This window comes from Kogia breviceps, chromosome 14 (assembly GCF_026419965.1).
Source record: "Kogia breviceps isolate mKogBre1 chromosome 14, mKogBre1 haplotype 1, whole genome shotgun sequence".
Taxonomy (NCBI): domain Eukaryota; kingdom Metazoa; phylum Chordata; class Mammalia; order Artiodactyla; family Physeteridae; genus Kogia; species Kogia breviceps.
The window spans coordinates 32,286,186-32,307,644 of record NC_081323.1 but is presented as its reverse complement, the minus strand read 5'-3'; the positions used below and the strand labels follow the sequence as shown (position 1 = coordinate 32,307,644).

Sequence of the window (21,459 nt, the reverse complement as noted above, 5' to 3'; positions counted from 1 at the left end):
TTGTCCCACCTGTGTCCGTGAACAGCCATCACCTGTCCACCTGTACGAGCTCCAAACCTGGGAGTCTATTTTACCACCATCTTCTCCTCACTGAGTCAAAATCAAGTCACTGAGCTGTCCTGCGATTACGTCTCTGACCCAGGCCAGCCTCGCCACCTCCCATACCCACCTCCCATACTCCCACCTCCCCGTTCCTCCCATACCCATTCCTGGCCAGGGCAGCTACTGGTGACACCCTGTGTAAGTCCCGCCAGTGACACCACTCCCGGATGCAGACCAAGGCCTGAGAGGCCCAGAACACGCCAAGCCCTGTCTAATTCTCCACCTCAACTCCGACCACCCCCAGCTTTCCGTGCTTCAGCCCCACTGCCCTTTATTTACTTCCTCGGAGTAAAAGTTACTCTTCATGAACTACAGATTTCAAGTTTGGGTCTTGATCCACTCTGAAGAAAACTGCAAACTTAAGAATTTCCGTGCTTCACAACGGGAAAAATAAACCCCCAAGGACCAGCCCCCTAATAGCCTCACAGCCATAGGTGGGGACCTAGGGGCCAGGTGGAGACTGGTCAGCCCACAGGCGGTCTGCATGGGTTTCCTCAGTTTGTCTCAGTTCCCTCTATTCCCTAGCTTCCTTCCATGGGCTTCCTTGAACATTTTTTTTGTTTATGTGGTCCCTTTATACATGGCATCTTTATCTGACTCTTGGACTAGAAATGCCACAGCCTGCATTGCACTAAACAGGCCACCAGAGACCCACAGGCCAAGCATGTCTGCAGCAGGAGCTGCTTGGGCTGGAGGCCGGTCTCTTCTTTGCAAGGATCAGACCTGCTGAAAGGAAAAGTTCTTCAATCCACTCAGCCAGGAACACAGGCGGCTGGACGCTGTTCTTGGTGCGTGGCCATGCGACGAAGCCACATCCTCGTGAAGCCCAAGCTCTACCTGAGGGTGGGAGGCAGACGTGAGTGACATGGGTGGGAGCCGTGGACAGTCTGGAGCAGGGCAGGGGGCCTGGGAGCAGGGTGGGGAGGCACCCAGGGGTGTGTGGGGGACACTGTGTGTTGCAGTGCATTGTTGCTTCCAGGAGAACTTTGCATCTCATCTCAGGAGCAGAAATAGACAAGCTGCGCATGAGCCTGGGCTATTTTTACCGCTTGGACACCATGAGTCATGCTGCTCACAGTGTTTCCCTCTTTGCTCTGCTGCTGTGAGCTCTCGGCCAGCTCTGGACACCATGATAGGATTTCGGGCACTGACCTCTCTCTTGGTCCTGTCTCACTTTTTCCCTAATTTTTTCTCTTCACCTCATTAGTATCACCTATGGATGGGCTGGATAGTTGGTAAATCAGTCTTGTTAACTGCCATGCATCCTTGTCATGCCCTGGGTGACTGATACTACGCATAACCCATCCTGTAGATTCCCAGCCATCAGCAGTCCTTCCTCCTTCAGGGAAGCCAGCCCCGCTCCACGGCCCGCAGGAAGGAGCAGCTCAGAGGAGGGGACAGTGTGGTTTGCTCACCAGCTTTGCTTCAAGGCCATAGAGTTTCTGAGACCCTGACCATGAATCTGGGGCAAAGGATGGTTCCTGCATCCGGTATAAAGGGTCCTTGAAACTTGGAGCACAAGTGTGACATGCTTAATGCCCTGACTTCTGAATAAGCATGGAACAAGCTTTGTCAGAGTTAATTTAATATCCAGAGAAGACCCTAACTAGTCAGAGTTTAAAGCAGAATAAATATAAATACTGATAAAACTCTTGGAGGTGCTTTCCAGACACCCCAGAAGCATGTTTCTTTGTAATACGGTTGCTGGCACACTCTTCTTACTTCTATGACCTTTGAGTTTTGTCCCCTTTAATGGCCAAGGACAGCCCGGCAGGTCTTCACGCCTTCCTGACCAAATGGTGCTGTATGTGGGGATGTACGTTTGATCTGGAAATGCAAGTTACATGTTCTTAAGAGATTCTGGATGGGATGTCCATGGATTGACGCTTTCTCTTAAAAGTCACTAAAATACCTGCCGAAGCCAGTGAATAGTTGTTTCAAAGTCACATTCTTTCCCAGCTGGCTCTGCAGGAGAAGATTCCTTTGTGAACATCCGGATTCAATGCCGTCTGTGCAGATTCACTGCAGATTCACTGCTGTCTGTGCCTGGGAGATGATTCTTCCTGAGAGGCCGTGATGCTCTGTGAATCAGCAGTGACATTATGCACAAGCAAGGCCGCTTCCCAAGGGGACACTGCCTCCCAGTGACACCCCAGCCCCTGCCCTTGCCGGCCTGGGACAGAGCTCACCTCGTGCGCAGGAGACAAGCCCATAATCCCAGAAGTGCCACCATCTCAGTGGGGCTGCGACTCCACATCTATGGTGATGCCCAATGCTGCCGGGCAGGCTGGAAACAAGGACTGGAGTGTAAGCAGTTTATTTGGGAGGTGGTTCCAGAAACACCGGGCAGGTAGTGGGGAGCAAGGCAGGGGGCAGAGAGGAGCCAGGCAGGTGTGTGCTATTAAGCCGCTTCTGCTGCTGGCAGCTGGGCCCCATCCTGCCGGGGAGCCCGGGGACCGTGCAGAACCCGCAGGCAGAGTTATCCCACCCGAGGGGCCTCTGCACACCAACCCCCATCCACCACTGGTCAAGGGTCGCTTCCGGCCCTCGCTCCCCAGCCCTGGTGCAGGCTGAGGGGGCTTCCACTGCTGGACAGGAGCGGCGGGTAGAAAGTGGCAGGTGTTCGCTGTAAGGAGCTTGGGCTCCCAGAGGTGAGGGTGCAGAGGCGCCTGCACACGAGACTCCTGGACGAGACCGCGAGACCGTCTTGTTTACCTCCGTGGGCACACTCGAAGTGTTATGGGTGATAACAGGGGGGCCAGGTGGGCAAGCTCTTCACAGTTGGTCTGTCCCCACCATCCTGTAAAGTGGGTGCTGTTATTGCCACCACCCCCTTCAGGAGAGGGAACTGAAGGGAACAGGCAGAAAGTCTGGGTCAGACAGCTGATAAGTGCGCAGTGGACTTTGAACCCAGCCCATCTGGCCTCAGAGCCCCGTCTCCAACTTCTTCTCTGTGTAGCTCCCCGTTAGGAAGGCAGCCGGGCACAGAAACGGACACAGCTGGGCTGTTTACAGCCTGCCTCAGGGCCTGGAACAAACTTGAAGGCTGGAATCTGCATCACACAGACGACATCTTAGCTGTCACCCCGGGCCGGTGCCGAGGATGATGCAAAGTCAGCTGAGCTGCCATCAAAGTACCACAGACAGGGTGGCTTAAACAACAGACATTTATCCTCTCGCAGTTCTGGAAGCTGGAATCTGAGACCAAGGTGCCAGTATTTCTGGCAAGGGTCTCCGCCTAGTCTGCAACGGCCACTTTCTCCCCGTGTCCTCGTCACATGGCCTTTCCTGGGTACCTGCACTGCAGAAGGGAGACCTCTCTCCTCCTCTTTTTTTTTTTTTTTTTTTTTTTTTTTTTTTTTTTTTTTTGCGGTATGCGGGCCTCTCACTGTTGTGGCCTCTCCGTTGCGGAGCACAGGCTCCGGACGCACAGGCTCAGCGGCCATGGCTCACGGGCTTAGTTGCTCCGCGGCATGTGGGATCTTCCCGGACCAGGGCACGAACCCGTGTCTCCTGCATCGGCAGGCGGATTCTCAACCACTGCGCCACCAGGGAAGCCCTCTCCTCCTCTTTTAAGGCTACTAATTCCATCATGAGGGTTCATCTCACCCTAATCACCTCCCAAAGGCCTCACCTCCAAATACCATCACAGTAGAGGTTGGGACTTCGACATATGAATTTTGGGGGACACAAACACTCAGCCCATAACACGATTAAATAATTCTGAAGCGTTTTAGTATATTATCTATAAAAGCATATTCAAAGCAAAGCGTAGATAGTACGACATAAAGTATAAAATAGAATGTATAATACACTTAAATATATGAAATCTGCAAATATAGATCAGTAGATATATATACTTCTCTTCCTAAAAGCTCCAAATCATCCCAGATGTTTGCTAGCTTGAGGAAATCTCATTCTTTTTCAGGTTTTTAGTGTTTGTGTGGTAGAGTGGGTAAGCCATCTGTTTCTGCTTTCCATTTTCTTCACTAATTAGAAAATGCTCCTGTGGGTCCCACCCGGGGGTCCTGAGCACATGTCCCAACTGGCAGCAGCAGATCACGAGTGTAATTTATTCCGCTTTGTGGGAAATGCATCTCCCCCAGCAGCGGCTTCTAAGTAGAAATCCCACGTCCTCTGTCCTGTGCTCCTCCTGGGGCAGCACTGATGTTCAGATAGACACACTGATACGAGTCAGCATCTTTAAAGCTGTGCTTACCCAAGCATCTCATGGAGCCAGACGGTGAAGCCGTGTCTGAAGCATGACGCCCCACGGGGCCTGGACACGGATGCCACCTTGGATCTTAATGTCCTATAAAAATTCCATGCTTCTAAGAAAATATGAGCCAGCAATGAGATAGTAGATGACGAAAGTTGTATTAGTGCTACTTGGAAGAGAGAAAATTCTTTAGTAAGCCCATAAAAGCTGGATCTAGGGCAAAAAAAAAAACTCAAAGCGATTTTTCGGGGGTAGGGGATAAGGAGAAAATGAAAATTAGAAATAGATAAAAATTATATCACTCAAAAGAAAAAAAGAAGGCTTCCCTGGTGGCGCAGTGGTTAGGAATCCGCCTGCCAATGCAGGGGAGATGGGTTCGAACCCTGGTCCGGAAAGATCCCACATGCCGGGGAGCAACTAAGCCCGTTTGCCACAACTACTGGGCCTGTGCTCTAGAGCCCGCAAGCCACAACTACTGAGACCGCTTGCCACAACTACTGAAGCCTGTGCGCCTAGAGCCTGTGCTCCGCAACAAGAGAAACCACTGCAATGAGAATCCCGTGCACCGCAACAAAGACCCAACACAGCCAAAAAAATAAAAAAGAAAAATTAAAAAAATGTAAACCACCTCATTGATAATTTTAATTAAAAAAAAAGAAAAAAAGTGAAAAATATTTTAAAATATCTTAAGTACAAAAGCAGACAGATCTTTTTTTCCTCGACTCTGTTGGGCGTATTTTAACTTAGTGTATGGGGACAAGATGTCATAGGTGGAAAAAGATCATCATTTTCACTGCAGATTCAGTAAAGGAAGGAGTAAAACTAGTATTTACTTGCACTGTGCTGAGTTCTCTCACGTTCATTAACGAGGTGATCACCTCGCCGACCCCAGCATGGGACATGATGCCCACTTTATGGAGGAGGAAGCAGATGGCCAGAGAAGCTTGTTACACACCTGGTCAGGAACAGAGGCAGAGTTTACACCCAGGTCTGTTGGAAGCCCACCCTCATTCCATCACATAAAATACCACACTTTTAGAATCGAGAAGAATAAAATACATTTAACAGAAGAAGCTGAAATGTGTACACCAAAAACTATCAGACTCCATTAAAGAAATTACAGAAAGAAGTAAAGGCAGAGGCATTTCATGTTCACAGATTGGAAACAGCGCTGTCACGATGGCCACACTCCTCAGGTCAGCCTGCAGATTCCATGCAACCCCGTCAACACAAAGCTGGGTTTTTGGCAGAAAGTGACAAGCTTACTCTAAAATGTACACAGAAATGCAAGAGACAGGGTTCCTCTCCTGCTGCTTCTGCAGCATAGGTCAACCTAAAGGTTACCGAATATAAAAGAGTAACAATCCCATTTACCGGGCAGTTACTGTTAGCCTAGGGGTTCATATACCTCACCAAGGTGATCTTTATCACTCCCCCCAAAAGTTTAGGATTACACAGAATTGCTCCTATTTTACGCCTGAAGAAAGTGAGGGCCAGGTTTTAGGATTTGGCCCTAGTTCAGCCTGAATAAATCCCCACTGGATTGTCAGAAAGGAAAGTTCTCTACCGTGTTTCTTCCAACCTGACCGACACTGTCTGAGGTTGGGACTGTCAACGGGGTGAGTCTCATCCAAGCTGCCTCCTGGTCCCACCCCAGGTGACACCCAGGTTTGCTGCCCTCAGTGAACCACTTAGCCGAGGGGAATGGAAAGATGTGGGCTCAGATTATAAACTGGGTTATGCCCGGGACATAAATGGAGGCGGGGGAAACAAAGGATGAGTGCTTTGTATCTCCCCAAAAGGAGGTGATGAGGAGGGGACCCCAAAAGGCGGTCAAGTAGCTGAACTCCAGCAAGTTGGGCAACAGGCGTGGGGGGGGGGCGTGGTCTGAAGGACGTTTCCTGTCCACAGAGACAGGCCTGTCATCTGAAGTGTCTCAGAGGGACCCCCCTGCCACAGGTCAAAGAGTTGAGTTGGCAAATCCCATCCTAGCAGGGGAGCTGCTAGGACCCAGATACACGGGTCCTTTGCCAGGTCAAATCCTTGTCTTAGTTTAAATTTATCCAGTGTAAGTGTAGTCAGTACAATGTCAATGACCACAGTCATAGTAGGTGCATGAGTGACTGTTCCAATAAATAGAAACTTGCTAACCGATCGGTGTTATGTAGCAAATGAGAACAGGCATTTCTGGGACCTTGATTTGAGCAGTGTACACCATTCCTAACAGGGGCACCCACACAGACACAGAAACTTAGCACGCTGGGAGGGACCTCACACCTGCCCGTGGGATAAAGGGCATCTGTGGGTCCAGCTTGGAGGGGGAGGAGGGCTGCCATGTGCCCCCAGCCAGGGGCATCAAGAGAGCCAGAACCAGGTGGTACCACGCTGGGGTCCCCTCCCCAGCACGCAAGGGCTCCCCTGCACAGCCACTCTGGCCTTCTGTACAGCAGAGGGGCCAGCGACCAGAATGGGGCCCCTGCTCCTCCCCGTGGCCAGTCCTGGTAGCCCCTGCCCTGCCCATTCCCTCCTGCCACCTGCAGGAACCGCTCACAAATGGGCGATGTCACACCTGCCACCGTCTCTCCACCGGCCACCTCTTATGTCACTGTTCTGTGGTTTCAGGGTCCACCCAGCTCCCCAGCTTCTCAAGGGCTTCCCTCCCCTCCTCAGCATCCTCTCTCTGATACCTCCACTCACCTGCCGGAGAATCAAGCCTCCACCATTGCCCCCAGCACTGAGCTCCAACCCACGGACCTTGACATCTCTCACTGTCTGACCACCTCACACCCCAATCCCACAGTGTGATCTCTGATCCATCGTTACAATCCCACACTCACACACACAATTCCCTTGCCCTTGTGCTTTCCCGGCGAAGCCCCTGCCCGCCTCCAGCCTCCCTGACCCCACACCTGGTAAGAGAAGAGGGTGGTTGAGACCCTCCAGCCTTGGCCTCCGTGGCCTGAGATCTCACAGGGCCGAGCCCACGGTGTCTGTTGCTCCTTATTCCCGTTTCCTGGGCTGATCCCGAGTCTCCTCTCCAGACTCCACAAGCCAGGATGACTCCTGATCCTTCCTTCATCTTTCCTTTCTTGCCTCTCCCCTGGGTGGGCTCAGCCAGTCCTCAGGCTCAGTACCCGCCACAGGCTGGTGGTGTCCACACTGGCACCCACCACGCCCCCTCTGAGCAGGCGGCTGGCCCGGCACTCCCAGGGGGCCGAGCCCCGGATTCCCGGAGCCTCGAGGCAGAGCCCGTCCTCCCTCCACCCCTGACCCAGCTCTGCACAGCTCAGAGTGCCCGCTGGGATTCAGGTGACTTCTGGGCCCTGGACACCAAGCAGTGAGCGAATAGGAGCCCTGCCTCATGGGCATCCAAGCCCCTCAGCCACGTGGTCCTAGACCTGAGCCATCCTCCATTCGCCTCTTCCTGTCACGACCCCAGCAGTCCAGTCTCTCCCAGGAGTCCCTGGCCATGTCCTGCCTGCCTGCTTCCCCTTCACGGACACAGCAGAGTCGGACCCCTCAGGAACCAGAGCCTCTAGTTCCTGCTCCAACCACCTGCGAGGGTCCCGATGGACTCAGAACACAGCCTGGCCCTGGCCCCTCCACCTGGAGAGGCCCTGCGGCCCCGCCTTTCCCTCAGCATGGCCGGCTCTCTGCGCGGGTCCATCGGGACTCGGCTGCCGTGCCCACACCCTCTGCACACGTCTTGTCTAGGCTGGATCCTTCCTGTCCTTGGGATCTCAGCCCTGAAGTCATTTTCTTACAGACGCCAACCATGTCCACCACACAGATTGTTCCAATGGCCCATCTGCCTGTCACGTGAGCCTGCTTCCTCCACAGTCTAGACTGCCTGTCTGTCCCCACGCCACCCAGGAATGCACGTCCTGACAGCTGAGGCCACCTGAGGTCACTCACATCAGAGCCTGGCTCATAAAAATGCTCAGCTCTTGGCAGGATGAAAAACCAGTCTTTCTGGAAGGCTCCAGCCCACACTGTCCCAGGTGACTGATTCACATCCACGATCACTTCACACCTAAGCACTTGCCTGAATCTGCTTGTTCATGATTCACCACCAGACCAGCCACTGCTGGGCCTGAAAGGAGGCACTGGTCCCTGCTCATCCTGCTCTGACCTGGACCGGTTGTGAGTGGGCACCAGGCCTCCGCTACGGGGACCTGGCTTCACCTTGTCCGTGACCCCGTACTCAGAGGGGACCAGGACAGAGTGTCAGCTCGGCAGAAGTGACCAAGGCGGTCAGACCAACTGCAGCCCTGCATGGAGACTCTAGGGAAAGGCCGTCTGAAAACCTCCAGAACTTATTTTAATATAAGAGATTACTGTTTCCAAACGATATTTGATTTGGGGGAAAATGCAGTTAAAAAAAATCCACTTAAACCAGGAACCAACCTTCACGGCAGCGTGTGCACATGTGGGTTTCATGCCGCAAAGGGGGAACTCGTCGTAGGAAGTGAGTTCATTTAACCTTTAACAAGGTTTACAGATAATTATGAACGTGTGAATTCTCAGAGCAGGGATGACCGCGTGGTCAGGTTTGCTGGTGTAATTAATTCTTCCAACAAAACTGATTTCACAGCAACTGGAAAGAAATAGTCATGGTTTCCCTAACTTTGTGAGGACACCTCTGTGCTTCCATAGCCTTGTGTTACAAAGGGCTCCACCTGCCCTCTCCTGGCACCTGTTCTCGATGGCCACCTTGTCTGCATGGCAGTCAGACCCTGAGGAAGTCCAGGACCGCCTGGACTGGGCCCCCTCTGCTGGGCCAGGGAGGCGGTCTGGGATTCCCCTGGGATTTGTCTGCTCCCTAGCTCTGCCCCACACAGAGGGTCCAAGTTTACAGAGCGTCCGGTGGCGCTGCTGACTTGGCCTCTGCCTCCCTGTCCTCTGTGCCCACTGGGACCCTGGCTGCCCAGCTTCCCAGCATCACCTGGTCGCCCCGTGCATAGCCCACTCTCAGTTAAGGCCCCATATGAGGCAGCGCCAGCCCCCGGGAGCTGGCCCGACTTCGGCTAACACTGCTGAGCGCTGCCCCCTCTCAGCTCAGGTAATCGTCAAGACAACACCGGGGGCAACTGGTGCCTCCTCTTCATTCATAGGGAGACCGAGGCACAGAGAGGTTGAATAACTGCCAAGGGCCAGGTGTAGGCCAGGGCTCAGACCCAGGCAGGCGGACCACGGAGTCCCCAGCACAGCCCCTTTGCACCACCACCTCCATGCCACCGTCCCTCCGGCCCAGCCTCTCTCCATTTCCCAAATGCCACAGGCAAACCCCATCCCGAGGGCTCATAGGCAAAGCGTAACTGCTATTTTAGGTAAAATAACTCTATAAATAAAAATCAAGAAGCTGCAAAGAAAAGCCTTATATAAACTCCTCCAGGAACCGTTCTCTTCCCCCCTTGTGGAAACAGACCAACCCACAGAAGGACCAAACACAGCAGAAGAAATCCCATCGCTTCTGCCTGCCACGGGTCATCACGGGAGCAGAACGGAAAGAATCCTCTTACCTAAAAGCGTGGGCTGCAGATTTGCCCACGTCCTCGCCCGACATGTGCTCTCAGGCTCCTGGCTGCCCACCTCCTCCCACCCTGCCGCCCCTCTGCTGTTATCTGTGGGCATAGGGGCAGTGGACCCACCCCTGGGGACCACGTTCGGATCTGCCAGCTGGACGAATCGGGGGCTCCGGTGCACTAGAGGGACGGCCACCTAGCGAAGAATAAAGCATTCCACGAGGTGTCTTCACACGGTCCCGGCATGTGGCTGTCTGTGTCCCCAGAAATGTCCTCTGGCTTGCTGTCCCTCCGGGTGCCCCCAGGAGCAGCTCCTTCCAGAAGTGACGTTCATGGCGGCAGAGTCTACCGTTCAGGGTGTGAGTGTGTGTGTTTCTGTAAGTGGATATACCCATGTGTGTGTTGGTATGTATGTGAGTGTGTGTCTACGTGAATATGTCTGTGTGTGCACATGCATGTCTGTGTGTGTGTGTTGGTATGTATGTGACCGTTGTCTCTGTGAATATGTCTGTGTGTGTGTGCGTGCGTGTGAAGGAATGGGGAGGGAATGTGACATTCATCTGCCTACAATATTGTCTTCTAAGAGGAGCTGGATCTCCACTTCTAGGTCAGGGCACCTGCAGGAGTCTCAGCCTCCACAGGCAGCTCCGACTTGCCAAAACCATGAACAGGGCTGAGTCACTGCAGGAGAAATGATGACTGACATGGAAAGGCTTTTTACAAATGCTGGCACTTTCGTCCCAGAGCCGGCAGCACCCTGGTGCATCCGTGGCCAACGCGGGAGCCGTGCTTCTAGCTGAGAATCCTGGTGGAGAGTCTTCCTCCATATTTAACTCCTGTTCTGCAAACCCTCATATCTGGTCCCACTCAGCTGGTCGATAAGGCACCTGAGCCCAGAATACAGAGCCCTAAGCGACGGCCGGCTCAGCGGAGATCCATCTCTCTAAGCAGGGCCAGTGTGCGCACAGGGTGGGCTCTCTGCACCCATGTCCACGGGTTGCAGCACAGAGGACGCCGGGCCCCCCTCAGCTGGTCCCAGAGCCCGCGGGACAGTCAGGAGCCTGGATGATTATTGCCACCTCGCTCTAGTGCTAATCCATCTGGTCTACCTGTTCTCAACCCGCTCCAGGCAGTGGAGCCACAATTAGGTCACCAAGGGACACGGAGAGCTGACGACGGGGAGGTCGCTCAGCAAGGCACTGTTCTGAACACTTTGTGTGAGTGAAGAAGGAGCGATGTCTGCCCGGCTGCCAGGTCTGGTGCCGAGAAGGCAGCAGCTCACGTGGGGCAGGGTCCCTCACAGGGGCTCAGGGTTCCCGGCTGAGTCACTTCCCACCTTTCCTCTCTGAAGGGGAGCGAATGGCCTGCTGAACTCCCATCTGACGTTTGCTCAAGGGCTGCAGTGCTGAATGCAGTACAAACGTATATTTTTATGTGGAGATATTTTCAGCCTGTCTTTTCTAGCCACACGTGTCAGTTATTACTTGCTATGTAACAAACACCCCAAAAGTTAGCAGGTTAAAATGGCAGTTGTTTTATTTGCTCACAATCCTCTGGGTCAGCAAGTGGGTTCTCACCTGTCCCTTTTATCTCTTCAGTGAAAACACTGGAGAATGATGGAATTGAACAAAATTCCCAAGACCTAGAATTCACTCACGTAATAACTAACGTACACACGTGTTATGCAAAATTGCTGCTATTAACCTATGCCCCAGTTTCTGACTACGGGCCTAAGATAGCATCACATTTCTAGAATATACTTTTGAGAAACAATGTGACTTGTGACTCACACATAGTTGATGGGATGTGGCAGGAGTTACTGCTGAGGCTACATCAGAAGAGTCCACGTCAATTATTTGCTAGCAATTAGAACCTTAGAGATCCAATTAATAGTTTTTTTTTTATTGTGGTAAAAATACACAACATAAAATTTACCACATGGACTATTTTCAAGTGTATGGTTCAGTATTGTTAAGTAGATTCACATTGTTGTGAAACAGATCTCCAGAACTTCTTTTTGTTTTAGGACTGAACCTCCCCACTTCCCCTACCTAAGCTCTCTCTACTTAATCCTTTATTTGCATTTTCATAGTAATTCCAAGAAAGAGGTGGGTAGGCATCTTCTCCATTTTACAGATGGGAAAGCACCAGAGTCGGGTGGCCTCACCCACATGCCTTGGGCTCTGAATGGCAGGCTTCTGGGTCGTCTGGTACCCACCCCACAGCTCGTGCCCAGAGATGGGGTTCTCCTGAGCACCAGAAGCAGCAAAGCAATCCTTTCCACTGTTGTGTTTTTGTTTTATTGAGGTATAATTGACATATACCATTATGTTACTTTCAGGTGAGCAACATATGATTCGTTATTTGTATATATTGTGAAATGATCACAATAGGTCTAACTAACATCTATCTCCAGGCACAGTTACAACTGTTTTCCTGTGATGAGAACTTTTAAGATCTAGGCTCTTTCAAATATACAATACAGTACTGTTAACTTTAGTCACTATGCTGGACATTACAACCCATGACATTCATTTTGTAACTGGAATTTGTACCTCTTGACCCCCTTCACTCATTTTCCTCACCCCAGCCCTACCTGTCTGTGGCAACCACCAATCTCTTCTCTGTATCTATCAGTTCAGAGTTTGTGTTTTTTTCAGATTCCACATACAGGTGGGATCCTATGATATTTATCTTTCTCTGTCTTATTTCACTTACCATAATGCCCTCAAGTTCCATCCATGTTGTTGCAAATGGCAGGATTTCCTTCTTTTTTATGGCTGAATAGTATTCCTTTGTGTATATATGTGTATATTTCTATAGCTATATATATCACATCTTCTTTGTCCATTTATCAGTGCTTCCATATCTTGGCTATTGTAAATAATGCTGCAGTGGATACGGGGTACATATATCTTTTTGAGTTAATGTTTTCATTTTCTTTGGATAAACCCAAAAGTGAAATTGCTGGATTGTATGGTAGCTCTATTTTTTATGTTTTTAGGCATCTCCATACTGTTTTCCATAGCGACTGCACCAATTTACATTCCCACCAACAGTGCATGAGAGTTCCCTTTCCTCCACATCTTCAACAGCACCTGATTTATTGTCTTTTTGATAACAGCCATTCTGACAGGTATGAGGTGATGTCTCATTGTGGTTTTGATTTGCATTTCCCTGATGATTGGTGAGTTGAGAACTTTTTCAGGTACTTGCTGGCCATCTGTATGTCTTCTTTGGAAAAATCTTTATTCAGAACCTCTGCCCATTTAAAAAAAAACATATTTATTTATTTTTGGCTGCGTTGGGTCTTTGTTGCTGCATGCAGGCTTTCTCTAGTTGCGGTGAGCAGGGGCTACTCTTTGTCATGGTGCGCGGGCTTCTCATTGCAGTGGCTTCTCTTGTTGTGGAGCATGGGCCCTAGAGTGCACAGGCTTCAGTAATTGTGGCACGTGGGCTCAGTAGTTGTGGCTCGCAGGCTCTAGAGCACAGGTTCAGTAGTTGTGGCGTATGGGATTAGTTGCTCCACGGCATGTGGGATCTTCCCGGACCAGGGCTTGAACCCGTGTCCCCTGCATTGGCAGGTGGATTCTTAACCACTGCACCACCAGGGAAGCCCCCGAGGTCCTCTGCCCATTTTTAATAAGATGTTTTTTGTTGTTATTGAGTTGTATGAGTCATTTATATATTTGGGGGGCATTAACCCCTTATCAGATATATAATTTGCAAATATTTTTTCCCAGTCAGTAGGTTGGTTGCCTTTCATTTTGTTAATGGTTTGCTTGCTGTGCAGAAGTTTTTTAGTTTGATGGAGTCTCACTTGTTTATTTTTGCTTTTGTTGCCTTTGCTTTTGGTGTCAAATCCAAAAAATCTTTGCCAAGACCAATGTCATGGAGCTTACCACCTATGTTTTCTTCCAGTTTTGTGGTTTCAGGTCTTACATTCAAATCTTTGATTCATTTTGAGTTAAGTTTTGTGTGTGGTGTAATATAGTGGTCCAGTTTCATTCTTTTGCATGTGACCATTTAGTTTTCCCAACACCACTGATTGAAAAGACTGTCCTTTCCCCCTTGCATTTTCTTGACTACTTTGTAATATGTTAATTGACCATATATATATGGGTTTATTTCTGGGCTTTTTGTTCTGTCTCATCGATCTATGTGTCTGTTTTTATGTTGGTATCATAATGTTTTGATTACTATAGATTTGTAATATAGTTTGAAGTCAAGAAACGTGATGCTTCCAGGACAGTTCAGCTGGTCAGAGTATGAGGAGGGTGAAAACAGTGGGCTCCTGCCAGGCTCACCCATACTGGTCAAGAGGGTGGGGAATACAAGGAAGTCAGGGTGGGGAAGAAGGATTCAGAGGAGCTAGAGGTGCAGGTCAGGACTGTGCTCCCAAGATGTTTTTCTAGGGCTGAGCTGAACTTCAGTGGAGACAGGGTACCTCTGATTTGTGCCCCCAAGAAACAACTTGAGTTCATCTTGGCTTTACTCTCCAAGAAAGGCGCTGGTTTAGTCTTAAGGAGAAAGGGAAGCAATGGGCAGTGTCTAACTCACTGAAATATATTTTTGAAATATCTGAAGCTCTGAATACAAATTCCAGGAAGACCAGCATTTCTGGGCAGCATCTAAGGACATTTCTATCTTCTGGGAAAAGCCTTGTGCCCAGAGCGGGAAGGAGGTCTCCCTGGGCGGCCTGCCATCCTGTTTAATATATCTGGATGTTCTCTGTGCCATCCAGGGCCTGTGGCATTAGAGGAAACAGTTTCCCCTCTGACCGTGGTGTGTCGTGCAGGAGATTTCTATTCTCCTGGACAGCTGCAGGCACACATCCTCCCAGCTGGGCCACAGCTGGGCTTTCTGCTCACCCTGGGTCACTGTTTGGTGACCTGCATGGGCGCTCTCCTCCCAGGAAACCACCACAAAGTACAGAAGGACAGATGACCCAGCTACGTTTGTCCCACTTGGCCTCTATCGCAGAATGGAACATATGCATCTGCGTGTCTGTCCAGTGATGACACAGGACGGACACCTGTCCTGAGCTTCACACCAAGCGCAGTGCCAGGTTGGGGGTGGGCAAACGTGACCTTGAAACAAACACTAAACGAACAGATTCCTGAAGGGTCCACGCACAGGGCCCTTCCTCTGGCAATGTGAGGCTGCAGATCGGGCTGGGAACCCCCGGGGTTCACCCCATCAAGTTTGATCGGGACTCCCAATCAAATGGAATGATATACACATTTCCCACCATTATCCTCCCTTCCTGCCTGGGAGGGAGATGCAGTATGGGGCAAACAGGAGAAGCTCCTGTGGGTTTCCCGGAATAAGCACTGGAGAAGCTGCAGATGAGCTGTGGAAGCTTCAGTCTGGCCCTTCAGACTCGACTCCTCCAAGTTCATGAATTTGCCTCGTTTCACCTGGAAACTGGACAGTGGGGTCCCCTTGGTGCAGCCAGGCCAGTCCTGGGGTGAGGCACCGGCTCAGATGGGCACAGCAGCTCCACCTGAGAGAGGATGGAGAGCTGGGCCACTGTCCGGGGAGGGGAAGCTGAGGACCGCGTCCCTGCAGGTAGGTCCAGACCCCAGGGACCTGGAGCCCCTGCTACCCGCGGTGCAGGAGGGGCCCTTCCTGCCAGCTCTTGGCCTCCCTGGGCTCGGCCTCACTCATTTCTGATCCCACAGCCCCCATTTCCATTGAAGAGCTGCCAGCTCCCCTGGCACCCAGGACCCACTACGGCCATGAGAGCAGGAGCCCAAGGGACTCACCGTCCCTGCCCTCCTGGCTGGTCAGAGCTCTGCCACCGCCATGTCCATGGTCCAGAATCTCCCGGTCACCCCCAAAGTCCCTCTCCTCTGTGCTCACCCACTCCTGAAGCAGGCCCACGTCACCACCATGCTGCCCCCAGCCTCTGGCACGCATGCATCCACATGCCCACAGGCCCTCACCCCGAGGATGGAGAGACACCCACAGGTCTGGGGACACATTTCTGAGAGGTCATACGCTTTCTCCCAGAAGCTGAGCGGATAAGCCAGGAGCACGGATCCTGGGGTCAGGGTGGCTGCAGGAGCAGAGGCCACACTCCCATTCTGCAGACAGAGCGGGGACACTCAAGGCTGGTGGGGAGACCTGGGCTGGAGGCCGGAGCTGTGCCCTGGGAAGGCCCTGGGAAAGGATCTGCCAGCGCCTCTCTGACATCAGAGAGGGCAACAACCATAGCTCCAGTGAGGAAAAGCTGTTGGCCCCTTTCCTCCTCCTCCCCTTCCTCCCCCACCCCATGTCCCAGCGCCCGAGCAGAACAGAAGAGCTGATGACAGATAGACCAGGGTCCCTCCCACCAGGCAGCATTTCTCCAGCCCATAGTGGGACGTGGCTGCACTTCTAAATTGGACGAGGTAATGGACTATCTGAAGGCCACCGGACACCTGTGTGGGAGCCCAGGGCCCTGGAGTAGCTGGAGCACAAGACGTGGGCAGGTCTATATGGGCCACAGCTCGGGAGCCCACCCTCATCAAGGTCACCGGGAAGCCCTTTTGCTCGCGCGTCTGGGAGCCTGGCTGCCGCAGTCCTGGGTACACAGAGCAGCCGGAGAAGGCAGAGCGGCTCCGAGTGGGGATGAGCTCAGAGCCAGCGGGGTGCAGCCTGCGCCCACCGAGAAGCTTCTGAGTCCGGGGGCAAAGAGGTGAACGAGAAGCGGGGGTGGAGGTGCCTCCAAAGCGTCCACTTTCCTGATGGAGCGCTGGTGCTGGCTACGTGAACACGTGAAAAACTCCCTGCCCTGGACCACGATCAAACACCTGTGGGCAGAGTGCACAGCCATGTGTCCACAGCTGCACTGCAGCCACTCGCCCAGTGGGCGGGCCTGTGCTGCACACACACAGAGACGAATAGAATCTGGGAAGAAACTCATGTCTGTGACCCAAGAGCCTAAAGTCTGTGTTCTTCCTGGAAAGGGACTTGGCAAATCACTGCTCAAGTCCAGCAACAGGGAAGGAAAGGGCATCACCCTGCACAGTTTGAGTCCACAATACATTTTCCTCTACGGTTTTAGAACAGACTGTGATGTCCCCCAATATACCCAAATGTCCCTATTCACAGGTAACGCACCTGTACCCAGAACATTCAGATCAGCAATCCTGCCAAGAATATTGTGCAGAGGACTCGACAAGTGGGGTTAAAAGGGGACGACAGAAGGTGTCAGGTGGCACATTCCATCCACAGCTTTAAAAGTATCGAGCGTGAAAGGCAGAGAATGAACTTAGAAATAACAGAAGAGGTGACTTCCCTTTACTTAAAATTGGCTTTTAACAGAAATCCATCTTGGTGATGGAGTGGGGCTACGGCCCTGCTTGGAGAACTGAGCTGGGTGTTCTGTGTCTCTGGGTTTAGTGTAGAAAAGCAAAGCCGTGAGGCAGTGAGCATGTTAGTTCATCCACTCAGGGCCCGTGTTCTGAAGCTGCTTGTACGGAGGACACGAGGGGAGAGGAGGAGAGTAGCAGAGAGAAGTGGGGATGGGGTCATCTGCAGGCGAGAGGCCCTGGAAGGCATTTCAGGGCTGGGCTGGGAGGGGTGCGCTTGCCCAGCACGGGGGCTTCTCCACCGTCTGTGTGCACACGGGGCACAGTCTGGAGCAGACGCCTGGCTCGTAAAACACATCTACCAATGCCTGAGCCTCAGGCACGGGCCAGACCCTGTGCTCAGACGGTGTCTCAGACCCAGAGCACACGGGTGACCTGCCTCATTTCACCTTTCCTGCTGCCCCACGGGACACAGCACCCTCACCCCAACTGGAACGGATATGTCCCCTCTAAGGGAAACACTTGGGAAAGGGCCAAGGCAGAAATTTCAGATACTAAGGCTGGCTGCCGAAATGCACATACTTTAGTTAAAGGCAATCTGAGACACTGCAGAAACAGAAGTATTGGTAGCGGTCTTTGGTGTCGTGACCTGGGCATCCGTGGAGTCCCTCTGATGCTAAACAGAGCCTAAGCCCAGCCCTCAGGGCTGTATTTCCCAGCCCTGACCTAGGACTTCATCACGTTGTACTCCTCAAAAGCAAACCCTCTTATTTCAGACACTGCACAGCTGAGAGCCCGTGGCACCGAGGTGGGAGGATCAGGACCAGGAGAATCGGTTAAAAACTGCATATTGTACCTGAGGCAGAATGGTAAGTTTATGTCACATGCTCGTTTTTCTGCTTCCCTGAGCAGGGGTGAAGCCTCAACAGATTTGAGGTAAGATTATTTGTCTCCTTCAGAAGTATCTTTGGTTTAAAGTTGAGGCAATGGAATAAAACTTTTGTGTTTCGAATTGTCTGAAATGTTTGTTTGCTTTTTGGTTTTGTTGTGGACACTGACTTTTCCCAACAGAAAAGATTAAGAAAGGAACAGATGGGAGGCACTTTTGAAAAGTGGTTACTCAACGAGGTCAAATGTTTGAGAAGTAATACGTTTTAAAACTATGAATTTAAACTAAGCAGGCCCTTCATGAAAGACTCAACTTGCAATCAATAAACACTCATGTTCTCTCCTTCAGAGTCACAGCCCCTAAATGTCACTATAGCATTATCAGGAACTATGTTTAAAAATGACTGTGATGAACGTAAGATCCAACTGGGAACTAAACACTCAAAATGTTTTACACTGAACATTGATTTGAACCGCAAGAGCAAAAACCTCCACCTCTCTGGAATAATGTGAATTGAACTCCTCGGTAAGTTCTTTTATGCAAGCCAATATGAAGAGTTGTCCCCTGGGGTGATCTTTAGGACGCAACTTTTATTTTTATTATTTTCTACACATGTATATTGTTTCGTGGTTGTGTTATTCTTAGTTCTAACAGTTCTCTTATTTGTTTTTGTTTTCCTTAAGTATTTTATTTTATTTCATTTTGTGCAGTTTAATAGGTTATTTATCATAACACGGTTTAAGATGACTCAGACTTTTGATCGAAACAACGTTTGTAACTTAAAACATCATGCATTGTAAGTGGTGCTTTGTGGTTTGCTGAGAACCTGCTTTAAAATGTTTTATCCTAAAGAACACGCACCATGTAACTTTTATAATGTGATGTGAGTCTAAATCAAGTTGTGTTAGAGATATCTTTCATAAACCTTTCCCACACATGCCCTCTGAACCCACCCGAGGGGAATGTTGACACCGCTCAGGCGGCTCCTACGTGAGGACATACCCACATGGACAGGTGCCCCTGAAGTTACCCTGACTCTTGCCAACAAGAAGTTGGGGGATGCAGGGGCAAGGATGGGGCCGGGGCCCACACTGTGTCCTGAGAACCATGGGGACACAAACGTCACCCAGGGAGACATCCAAAGACTCTAACTAAAGTGCTCCTAAACCAGAGTCATCCCCATTTTAAAAACTGGGGCAACCATAAATATTTTGTTTTCAAAATCCCGGAAGGAACATGGATGGAAGGAAAGAGAATCTCAGAAAAGTTAAGTTATCTCAGATCATTCAACAGGCAAGCAGCAGAGCCTGGAGATGGAGGCCTGTCTTGGCACGGGAATGCCAGACGATGTCCTGGGGCCGGGCAGCCACCTGTGTCTCCAGACTCCTCCCCCCTCCCTCCTCCTCCCTCCTCTCTCCCCACTGCCCTCTCCCTCTTCCCTCTCAGCCTTGGTCCTCAGGCTGCCTGACCTAAACTAAGCCATGTTGAGGGCACTGAATTGTAGCCCAGTGCCCCAAAGAGTTACAGCTGTTCCTGTTTAAAATATGGTTATAAGCTCTCAGGAGAAATTTGAAATTGCACAGAGAATGTAGACAAATCACATTTGTTTAAACTACCGACTACTACCTACGTTACTCCCATTCTGCTGACATGGGCAGGATCCGGGTCAGCCTATGGTCAATGTTCAGAATACTTAATATTTGAACAGCTGTCACGTTTTGTTTTTTGACATGTTGGCACAATGGCTCCAGCGCAGGGATGTTGGGCCAAAGCTGTGGTTCCAGTGTCGCTCCCTATCAGCACCTTTCCCCCCAAACAGCCTCAGGTGACTTCCCACCGAAGGACCAGGCCTTTCTGCTTCTTATTAGCCCCAGGCTGTGCTGATGCTGACAGCCCAACACCCCATGCTTCCATCTTTGCACCTTTGCCCCCTTACTCCGAGGGTGTAGCTGATGATGTGAGTCTGTTCAGACTACAGGTCACAGCACTGCGATCGGCCCGTTTGGCCATGAGGATCCCCAATGTGCACGGGCCCCACAAAGGCCAAAAGGAGGAGCTAGGGGGTCACGCTGGTTTTATCTGGGGGAAGGAGGACGTAAAGGTACTGGCCTACAGGATGGTATTCATATCACAAGAGGCTGGCCAAGGATGCCATTAAAGAGTGCACCTTATCAAGGTATTCAAAAGTTTGCCAAATCCTCCAAGCACGTCGTTGACAATTTTTAGGAACAGCTTTTCTGTAAAAGAATGTGCAGAGGTGTGCAGAGTGAGGTGGGGGGGCACGTAGGTATGGGGGTCCCCTCCCACGGCCTCTGGAGGCCAGTGCCAGGCTACCTTCTCCAGCCAACAGACTCCATGCTCGGAACCCATCTGAGGGAGCAGAGTCTCCAGATGTGACCAGGTGATGAGCAAACGTTCTCTGATTGAGAGGTGAAATGTCAGCACTCTCACGAGCCTCAGAATAGCACCAACTAGTGTCTCCCATAGAAAACTTACATAAGAAAATATCTTTTTATTCTCTTATAATAGTAATAACTCCTGAGAAAATATGCGTTAGAACTAATGAGAGAGGGAAGCAAGTCAGTGCAGCACTTTACATTTCTGCTAATGCTAAATGTGGAAGAAATGAACTGCTTATGATTTATGAATTGAGTTTTAAAGATTTTTTTGTTTTTTTTTTTTACCAAACAAGAGATGTTCTTTTGCTTGTATCGGCTCAGCTGGAATCTGTTTCTTCCCTGCACGTCCGCTGGCACGAGTCAAATGCAATTGTTTCAGATGTCTCTTTTCTCAGGGTCTGAATTTCCCTCTCCTCCTTCAACCCCCCTCTTTGTGCCTCCAGGAACGTTAGCAGGTTTCTTTTGTACCCCCAGATGGACGGGGGGCACCTTCGTTTCTATCTTAACATCACCTATTTCTAATGGAATCATTCAAAGAAGTTGTTTCTGCTGATGGTTATGTGAAAACAAAATGAAATGTCATCAGCTGGAGATTCACGGGCCGCATTTAGCAGTGAAGTGAGCTGGGAATAAGTTTCCAAATCCTTCCTCAGACGCGGGCCTCCCAAACTCGCAGGAGGGTGGTAAACGGGAGGGAAAGGCAGCAGGGTGGATAAGGGGCACACTGCAGGGTCAGTGCGTTGTTCTTCCCACCTCTGTGAACCACTGACATTTTCCACTGTAAAAAAACTTTAGACATAGATTTCCCCAGTTTGTCCTTTATTTAACAAGGCCCTCTTGATTATGACGATTCCATTTTCATGCAGTAGGTGGGGGCAGGGTGGGAGAGGGCACCAGATCAGTGACAAACGTTTGCTCTAGGCAAAGGGGCCCTGGGGTGTTGGAGAGAGGGTGGGAGGGATGTGGAGGGCTCACCCGCAAACGTCTCACAGGTCCACACCTGTGGTCTGATCTCCAGAAAGACATT

General features: G+C 50.9%; 1 protein-coding gene across 8 annotated transcripts in view; it reads right to left on the bottom strand.

The window, feature by feature from the left end:
* The window catches only part of SYNDIG1 (synapse differentiation inducing 1), a 107,684-nt gene that overhangs the window by 84,375 nt on the left and 1,850 nt on the right, over positions 1-21,459 (bottom strand). For 3 of the 8 annotated variants that reach the window (XM_067012990.1, XM_067012986.1, XM_067012987.1), the window contains exon 2: positions 5,155-5,276. The exons of the other annotated variants lie outside the window; for them this stretch is intronic. The gene's annotated coding sequence lies outside the window, so the exon portion shown is untranslated. The remainder of the gene's footprint in view (positions 1-5,154; positions 5,277-21,459) is intronic. 8 annotated transcript variants of the gene reach the window in all.